Source organism: Helianthus annuus, chromosome 13 (assembly GCF_002127325.2).
Source record: "Helianthus annuus cultivar XRQ/B chromosome 13, HanXRQr2.0-SUNRISE, whole genome shotgun sequence".
NCBI lineage: Eukaryota > Viridiplantae > Streptophyta > Magnoliopsida > Asterales > Asteraceae > Helianthus > Helianthus annuus.
This window is the reverse complement of record NC_035445.2, coordinates 42,033,946-42,043,757: the sequence shown is the minus strand read 5'-3', so window position 1 is coordinate 42,043,757 and position 9,812 is coordinate 42,033,946. Positions and strand designations below refer to the sequence as shown.

The window sequence follows — 9,812 nt, the reverse complement described above, 5'->3', positions numbered from 1 at the left end:
CCTGAAGTCTGTTATTTCAGTTTTCTTGTATTTGTTTTTATGATCCGCATGTGGATCTCTATTACAACCAATCTGTATATTCTTTTACTTGGACACTCAGACATTATGGTTTCTAATAGTAATTATCTACAACCCTTCCACTGTGCTATATATTGTGTTAATTGACTATGATGATATCAATTATGTCACGATACTCCCCACTGGGCCCACCAGTAATATGGAAATATCGGGGTGTGAAAAGTTCATATTGTTAGATTTTAATATAAAATCAAAAATCCAAAAATAGAGTGCTTATTTGTTTTATTAAAATATTTTAACCATTCTTGAAGATTTGATTGATCATCATAAATTGAATGAAATTTGAATTGTGAAATCCGGGTACAAATACTTGGATGTACCAAGTGTTCATGTGGTATTTCCCTATGTTGTTTAGAAATGTTTGCTTATGAGTTTCTGAGCATGTGCAGAATTTGATTAAAATCAAGAAACAGGGGTTGTTGAAGATTGAGATGTTGTTGGCTGCTGATAAAGCATGAAGCATCACAACAACAAGATGTGCCTGAGTCAGAAGAACCAGGTATGAGTCATCATCTGATTGTGAGAGTGCATTTGAAGAAGTAGAATCCTCCTCTTGCATTCTTTTCAACAAGATTTTCAAGCAAAGCTGATCATGATTAAGAAGAACAAAGAGCCCAAGTTTGAAGATTACAAGATGAAGTATCTTCCCACAGAGACATGAGATAGACAGTAGTTTGATAAAGACAGCATAAACCTAGGGGGATATTGTAAGGCCATATAATCGTGTAGGTTTACGTTTATCTTTATCAAACACAATTATAGGCTATTGGGCTTAACCTTGTAGTGGGTTAGATAATATTAGAATAAGCCATGTGGGCTAATTAGGGGATTTGGGCCTGTTTAGTTAATATTGTGCATGTGGGCTTGGCCCAGTCTGTAATTAGGTCACCTTATGTAACTATAAATAGGGTGAGCCTAGCACATTAAGAGATTGCTGTTCATTATTGTTCTTCTTGTCAATTTTTGAATTCTGTGTACCAGACGGTTCTTAGAAACCGTGTGCACTTTGATTATTCAATCGAGTTTGTTCTTGTTCTTCTACACTTTTCTCAGTATTCTGCACTTTGATTAGTGTTTTTGATATCCGATTGTGTAGTTTTGGGACTTACAATCTCTACAACCTTTTGTTTGGTCTTCAAAGTTAGACTTAGTAACCTAACGGTTGGTTTCTCTAAAACTGACTAAAAACACCTTGGTTGTGTGCATTAGACATAACCTTCAGGTTGTCTCTGATTGCTTAAATCAGTTTGCAAAACCTTTAAGGTGTATTGTGATTGACATTTAATTAAAATAAATTGTAATATTTTGTTTTGCGTAAACAATTTGGACCATAAAATATTGACTTCGACTATTTATTTTTTAGAACGTCGACTGAAAGCAATAACAACATCAACCCCAACACCAACAACAACAACAACAACAACAACAACACTAACGTTCTGGTTGGAACCCTTGCCAACACTGTGGGAGCGTCCACAGTGGCTAATCATGTTGAATAGCCCGAGATGTTCTCGTGTTTACACTTCAAAAGGTGGCAACATAAGATGTTCTTCTACTTAACCACCTTGAACCATGGAGGTTCTTGACTAAAACCACTGCCCAACCTACGGAAGGGGAGACCGACACTCAAACTCAGTGCGCGGTATATGCTTGGAAGCATTCGGATTTCTTGTGTCGAGGCTATATGTTACACGACCTTCTGGACTCGTTATATAGTGTGTACTACAACGTAAAACTTCCAAAGAATTATGGGAGTCTTTAGAGAAAAAGTACAAACAAAATGGTGGATGCTAGAACAAAGAAATTCATTGTAGCCCATTTCAGGGACTACATAATGGTCGATAACAAGACTGTTATGAACCAAGTCTAAGATTTCCAAATTATACTACACGGCATCCATGCAGAAGTCATAACGCTTATTGAGATCTTTCAAGTGGAAGCATTGATTAAAAAGTTACTAGCTAGTTGGGTGGAGTTCAAGAATTATAGAGGAACTTATTGTTCGTCTTCGGATTGAAGAGGACAATGAGGTTACTTTAAAGGGCAGCCTTGCACAAGCTTCGGAAAACACAAATATGGTTGAACATGGGTAGTCCTCTAACGCAACAAAGCAAAGGGGAAAAAGGACAAAGGGAAAAAGAACCCTCTAACATTCCAAGGGACTTGTAACAACTGTGAAGAGCCGGGGCACCATGCTAACCAATGCAAACAATTAAACCGTGAGTGTGCGCATATGGTAGATGAGGATGGAATGCCTTTGGTAGCAATGATTTCCGACCTAACCGCCATGATGGAAGAGGTCAACCTTGTGACCAACACTCCGAAAGGATAGTGGGTTGATACGGGCGCGACTCGTCATGTTTGCCCAAACAAGACCCTCTTTAGTACTTTTAAAGAGGCTGCGGGAGATGAGAAGCAGTACATGGGAAATGTAGTGATCGCGGACTTCAAGGGTGAAGGCAATGTGATTTTGAAGTGGACTTCAGGGAATTAGCTCACTTTAAGAAACGTGCTATATGTTCTGGACTTGCATAAGAGCCTCGTGTCTGGATAGTTCCTTAACAAGAATGGATTTCATTTAGTGTTTGAAAGTGACAAGTTTGTTCTTACTAAACGTGGAATGTATGTTGGTAAGGCCTATGCCCTAAATGGTATGTTTAAGCTAAATGTAATGGTTGTGACAAAAAAAATATGGATAAAATTGCTACTACTTCTACTTATATGATTAACTTTTTTTATTCTAATAAATGGCATGGTAGACTAGGTGATGTAAATTTTTATTCAATGTGCCGTTTAATTAATTTAAAAATTATACCAACATTCCATATTGATTCACATTCAAAATGTGAAACGTGTGTAGAATCCAAATTTACAAGATCATCATTTAAATCGGTTGAATGAATAACTGAACCCCTTGATTTTCACACCAATGTTTGTGATTTAAAAGCGATTCCCACCACTGCTGGAGACAAGTACCTCATCACGTTTATTGGTGATTGTTCTAAATATTGTGATGTATATTTACTTAGAAATAAAAATGAAATAATAAATAAGTTTATCTTGTATAAAAACGAAGTTGAGAATCAATTTAAAAAGAAGATAAAAGTTGTGAGAAGCGATCTAGGAGGCGAATATGTTGAACCTTTTGCGGATTTATGCGCAAAAAGTGGCATTATACACGAGTGTACACCTCCTTATTCTCCACAATCAAATGGTGTTGTGGAACGAAAGAACCGCACATTGAAAGTAATGATGAATACATGTTGATTAATTATGAGGTGAGACAGGACATTGGGGGGGGGGGGGTATTCTTTCAGCCAATTAACTTTTATATAAGATACCATTCAAAAAGAGGGGCGAAACTACTTATGAGTTATGGAAGGGCAGAAAGCCTTCATACAAATACTTGAAAGTGTGGGGGGTGCCTAGCGAAGGTGATTGTACCACATCTTAAGGCTCTTAGGATATGACCCAAAACTGTTGATTGCATATTCATTGGTTATTCACATCAAAGTAATGCGCATCATTTTCTTGTACATAAGTCCAAGAATCCAGATGTACGCAAGCACACTATCATCGAGGAAAATCTTAACATTGTCTCATACTTTGAAAATGTGTTTCATCTACACCAGTTGATAATGGAATTCATGATGGGACACATGAATGACCTGAGGTTGAAGAGGGTGAGCTTAGACGAAACACAAGGGCAAGGTTTGAAAAATCCTTTGGTTCAGACTTCTTGAGCTACATGGTGGAGCGCGAGCCCAATACTTATCGCCAAGCGGTTTACTCTTCAGAAGGACCTCAACGGAAACAAGAAATTAAGAATGAAATCGATTCCATGTTGCAAAATCATAATTGGGAGCTAGTAGATCTTCCTCCGGATTGTAAACCACTTAGATATCGTTGGATATTCAAAAGATGAAAATTGATGGAAGTATTGAGAAATACAAGGCTAGGTTGGTGATAAAATAATTTAGACAAAAAGAAGGTTCATATTACTTTGATACTTACTCGCATGTGACACGAATAACCTCCATAAGATTGGTACTTGCGATTGCGACCTTAAGAAATTTGCAAGTTCATAAATTGGAGGTCAAAACCGCTTTTGTTAATGGCGATTTAGAAGAAGAGATTTACATGGAGCAACTGGAAGGTTTCTCCGCCCCAAATCAAGAGGGTAAAATATGTAAACTCGTCAAGTCTTTGTATGGCTTGAAGAAAGCTCCAAAACAATGGCACAAAAAGTCTGATCATGTAATGATTGACAATGGCTTCAAAATAAATGACTGCAACAAATGTGTTTATCTCAAAGACAAAACAGAAGGTCATGATCAATAGATCAAATCTACGAAAGACATGTTGAAAGCCAGATTTGACATGAAATACATGGGTTTAGCGGATGTGATTCTTGGAGTAAAAATCATTAGAACCCAAAATGGTCTTGTATTAAGTTAATTTCATTATGTGGATAAGATTCTTGAGAAGTTCAACTCTAAAGACAAGAGTATAGTGTAAAACCCGTACTAGATATGCGTTTATAGTTCCATAAAATTTATAAAAGTAACGTTATCCAAAAAGTGAATATTTAAAAACTTTGATTAACATTACATTAAAATCTTAACAAAAGATCGAAGTCATCATAATCTTTATTTAGCTCAACAAATGGAAGCAAGTACCTTGAATTGTGCTCAGTTTTTCGTATGACTTGACCTTCATCCGGTGCATTGGTTTAAATACCTATCATCCAAAAACATTCCTCTCTGACTCATACCTGTAAGGTATTTGTTATGTAGTTTCTCGTCGGTCATGAGGCGTAAATATCTTTTTAAGTTAAAAGAATGTAGAAACTCTTTTTTTGTGTGTGTATTCACTACAAAACATTGCTTAGTTTAAGCATGATTGAAAAAGTCGCTAGCCGCTTCCTAGTCGGTTGACCGGGGAGTTGAGAGTACTTGACCTATGCGGAGAGTACACGGGGAGTACTCGGACATGCCACATTATAAAGAAATTAATTTTCGGAAATTAAATATGTGTATAATATAAATTTACTAATATTTATAACAAACTACGTGAAATTGATATTATAGGCATAGAAATTATGTTTTGTTTTATTTTAAGTCAAACTCGGCCCGAGTTGACCTACTAGATTCGATTTTGGCCGATGTTGACTGCATTTGATCGATTCCGACTAATTTGTCGAAGTTGAAGAAAGTCGCATCGGCAACCTACCTTGTAGCGACTACTCGGAGAGTACTCGGCCTTGGAGACCTTGTTTTACAACCATGAGTTTAAGTTATTATTATACATATGAATAAAGACTCCCCATGAACAGTAAAAACTTAATTTATGTTTTATTTTTAAATACTTTAGTGAGTGAGAAATCATGATTTAAAGTGATAGTGAGAATGAGGCTGGGACATTTTCTTTTATTTGTTTTGCTGAGCACATATTTCTATTATTTTATGTTTAGACTTATCTTGTTTTTTTATTTGTAAGTTTTATTAATTTTCTTATTTTCTATTTTCTAAATCAGAATAAAATTGCAACTTTAGATAAGAAAACAATAGGTAATAATAAGATTCTTAAAATTAAACTATATCAAGTAGTTAAAACGAACGGATTAGGTTTTCTTTTTGGTTTTCTATTGTGAGTATATCAAAACCAATCGATATCAAGTAGTTAAAACGAACGGATTAGGTTTTCTTTTTGGTTTTCTATAGTGAGTATATCAAAATCAATCGAATTCTCGCCACACCCTCTTGTGACGTGTCTATATTTATCTGCGTTTGTATAAATGTTTTGTTTTAAATCAAACGGGTCAAATATAATTGATTTTTCCTTCAAGTTATGGTTTCCGGTACAAATTTCGCTGGAAAAAAAATGTTTTGTTCAAATTCGAATGAATCAAATATAATTGATTTTTTTTCATGCCAAATTTTATTGTTTCCGGCCAATGTAAACACATGCTGATTTCTATGCCAAGTGCATGTATCATAACAGTACTGCAACTAATCAAATCAATACCCATCGAATGCCCGCGACAACGTAGCGCCGCCACGCGCAGTTAAATAACCTAGTTAATATAATTATGCATACATGGAATCAATTATAATGATCATATAAAAAGAAAAATGCTATTAATATAATCTAGCTTTTGATAGGAGAAAAAATTAGTTAACATAAGAAATTATAATCTATACATAATTATTATATATAAAGGTGTTTTGATAATTTGCCTTTTAAAAAGCAAAAGCCAAAAATATTATAAGTTATTTATCATATCTTAAAAAAAAATCAATTTTAGCACAACGGTTCGAACTTCAAAATTTTTACCAAACACATATAAAGCTTGGATGAAGAAAACTGTGGTCAAATGAGAAAATCCAAAAGCTTGATGAAGAGGGCTGGCAATTGGGTACCTGTTAAGACACGATTAGACCTGTTTGACTGAAAAATATATCCTTTGACTTTTTTAATTTTTAAAATAATTGAAATTACAATGTTAGAATCTATCATTTATTCATCTTTGTACACAAAACATAAAACTGTTTTATAAACATGAGGTAGAAAGTAATTAAACGAGTTGTAATCATGTTTGAAACTTATGTTTTGCGCGCTGTCAGAAACCTATTAAACCTGTTAAGACACGATTTGCTAGCCTTACATGAAGTGAAAGCCTTGCAGCAAAACTTGTACAATAAAGAAAATATTGGTGGCAAAAGTAAAATGTCAAAACGTCCAATGGCGTCAACACTTTGTTATTTTATATAGATAATAATAATAATATGTATATGACGCTGGGCATAGAAGACTTATGTCAACGGGAAGAAATATATTACATACATCACAATTCCAAAAGTTAGACAGATAAGCAAGACTTATTACCTATTATCTTTCCTGAATCTAGAGACACCAAAGATACAACTCTCTACCCTTACGTACCATTAGCAGTTGGTAATATAGTATGCTGGCTCATGCTATCAAAAGTATATGAGGTTGTGTTGCCCCCATGTGTGTATTCATAGTCATCCTTTGGTTCTGTAAGCAAAAGCACTTTTTCTTCTTCATTTGAAGTACTTTGCTCCCATGGATGCTTGTGTATCATCGATGCCAATATCCCTTCTAGCTCTATTGCTACTTCCTTCATTGTAGGCCTTTCTTCTCTTGTAACATGTAAGCATCTTTCCGCAAGTCTTGAAACTTGAATGATCTCATTAGGAACTTCGTTTAGCTGCAATTGTTCATCAAGGATTTGGAAGAGTCTCCCCTCTTTCAAAGAAGAGAGAAAATAAATAGCTAGGTTCCTCTCTTCCTCTGGCCTAGCAAAGCTGAGAGCTTTCTTTCCGGTAAACAGTTCTACTAGAACTACCCCGAAACTATAAACATCGCTCTTATCAGTTAGCTGGCTTGTGTGCAAGTATTCAGGATCCAAGTAACCAAATGTTCCTTGCACAATGGTGGCCAACTCAATTTGATCCATAGGTATGAGCCTAGATGCTCCAAAATCAGCTACTTTTGCTACATGATTGTCATCCAAAAGTATATTCATTGGCTTGATATCTCGATGGATGATTGGAATAGAGGCTGCTGAGTGTAGATATGAAAGTGCTCCAGCTGTCTCAGCTGCTATTCTGAGTCGCATGTCCCAAGTAACAGCTAATGACTTACTTTCATTGTGGATATGATCAGAGAGGGTGCCATTTGAAATGAACTCGTACACCAATAAAGGGACTTCTGTTCCAGGCAACACCCAATCAGCTTCACCACATTTCTATGATTAATTTGGGAAAGGATAACAACTTCATTGATAAATTGTTCTATCTGGGTTTCAGTTTGATCTGGTAATTTGGACTTCTTTATAGCAACTATTCTGTTATCAGAAAGAACTCCCTTATAAACAGTGCCAAAGCCACCCTTCCCGATAATCCTGCTTTCATCATAGTTATTGGTTGCTTTCTTTAGCTCATTAATCGTGAAGACTCTTGCTTGATCACGAGAACCCCCATCCCCAGAGATTCTTTGCTGCAGCATTATTCCACCATTTTGCCTAAAGAATTTTTCTCTAAGAATCATAAGCCTACGCTTCTTTAGTCCGAAGTATGACCAGGTGACAAATATAAGCAGAAATGTGGCAGCAGCTGAGGTACCTGAAATAGAAAACATGTATTTTACAACACCATGATTTATTAATAAAGTGAAAATGATTGCGACTTTACTTACTTATAGCAATCTTTATAACAAGTGATTGATCTGCCCTACAACCTGATCCATCTATCTTGCCATCTCCTGTGTAACCTTTCGGACAAGAACACTCATAGTATCCTTCTTTGTCATTACACTTGTGCACACAACCATGATTTTTACTTTCACACTCATTAATATCTGTCAAATTGGAAAGGTCAAGAATTCTATTAGGGGAATAATCTGGAACAACAAGGTTGAGATTTCATAAACAAAAAAAAAAGATCACCCAAATATGTAAACTACACATACCCTTGCAGCCAATTTCAGTGTAAGGGTTGCCTTCATAGCCTTCCAAGCAACGACAACGATATCCAGGACCAGCATAACTTTGATCACATACGCTATTTCTCTTACATAAGAAACTATGCGCTTCCTTATTTACCATGTCACAAGTATCATTTCCAATTGCCCAGTCTAGTACCATAAGCATCTTCTGATCGCTTCGAAAATCAAGCAGATCATTGGAAGAAAAGTTGTACTTCCCTTCTTCAACGAGAAAAGCGTAGCTGCAAGGGTTAAAGTCCGTTATATTTGTATGGTTTCTATAGCTATCTATTGACATTGTAAAAGAGCTCATTCCATTTGGAATTTCAATTTCACAGCACCCAACTCCGGTGCAAGATCCATTGGTGATATGCGTTTTGCTAGCACATGAAGAAATGCATCCAGTACTAATGGTATCATTACCCAGTACTCCATTAATAAAGGCATGTGTGTCACACCCAATGGCAATAAACCTGTTCTTGGTTGAGACCCGAAAATCATTGATCCTCAAATATGCAAACTGATCTCTGGTTGGACCAGATCTATTGTAACAATCACTGGCTATAAACATCTGAATCTCCATCTTGCTCTTGCTCGGCGTCATACTTGTAATGACTACATTTCTACTAATATTTTGGAAGAAAGGTATTGGTTCCCCGGTGGATGATTGGCCACAAGTTACCAGGAAATCAGGACTATAGTAGCATCCCTCACGTGAACCAAATGGGTATGCAATAGTCACATTACCACATGAACTTTCACAACCCAGCCCATTTTGAGAACTTGCTAGCCATAAAGATGACATAGCTACTACTAATAGCAGCAATAGTAAACACATGCTTGCTTTCTGTGTGTGTGTGTGTGTGTGTGTGTTTCTGTGTATTTGCTGATTTTGGGGTTCGGCTGTGATTAACTGGGGACAAATATGCAGTAGCCAATGGTACAGATCTTACAATCAAGGGCGGATCTTAGTGGACTAGTGGCAGGGCCACGGCCCTAGCAAGTTTTTCGGCCGTAGTGCTAATTTTCCGTATTTCGATCGAAATTTTGTATATATACTATGTTCGGCCCTGGCAAGTTTTTCGGCCGTAGTGCTAATTTTAGTGTCCGTGTCTTTCGGCCCTGGCACGTTCAACGGGCAAGATCCGCCACTGCTTACAATAAGAACATTGCTATAAGTTTACTATATATAACTATATAAGCCCGGGTTCTCTCTTCGGAGA

At 36.4% G+C, this 9,812-nt stretch overlaps 1 pseudogene; it reads right to left on the bottom strand.

Annotated features, from left to right (window-relative positions):
- Positions 1-6,909: 6,909 nt before the first annotated feature.
- LOC110900743 lies at positions 6,910-9,415 on the bottom strand (annotated as a pseudogene).
- Positions 9,416-9,812: the final 397 nt, after the last annotated feature.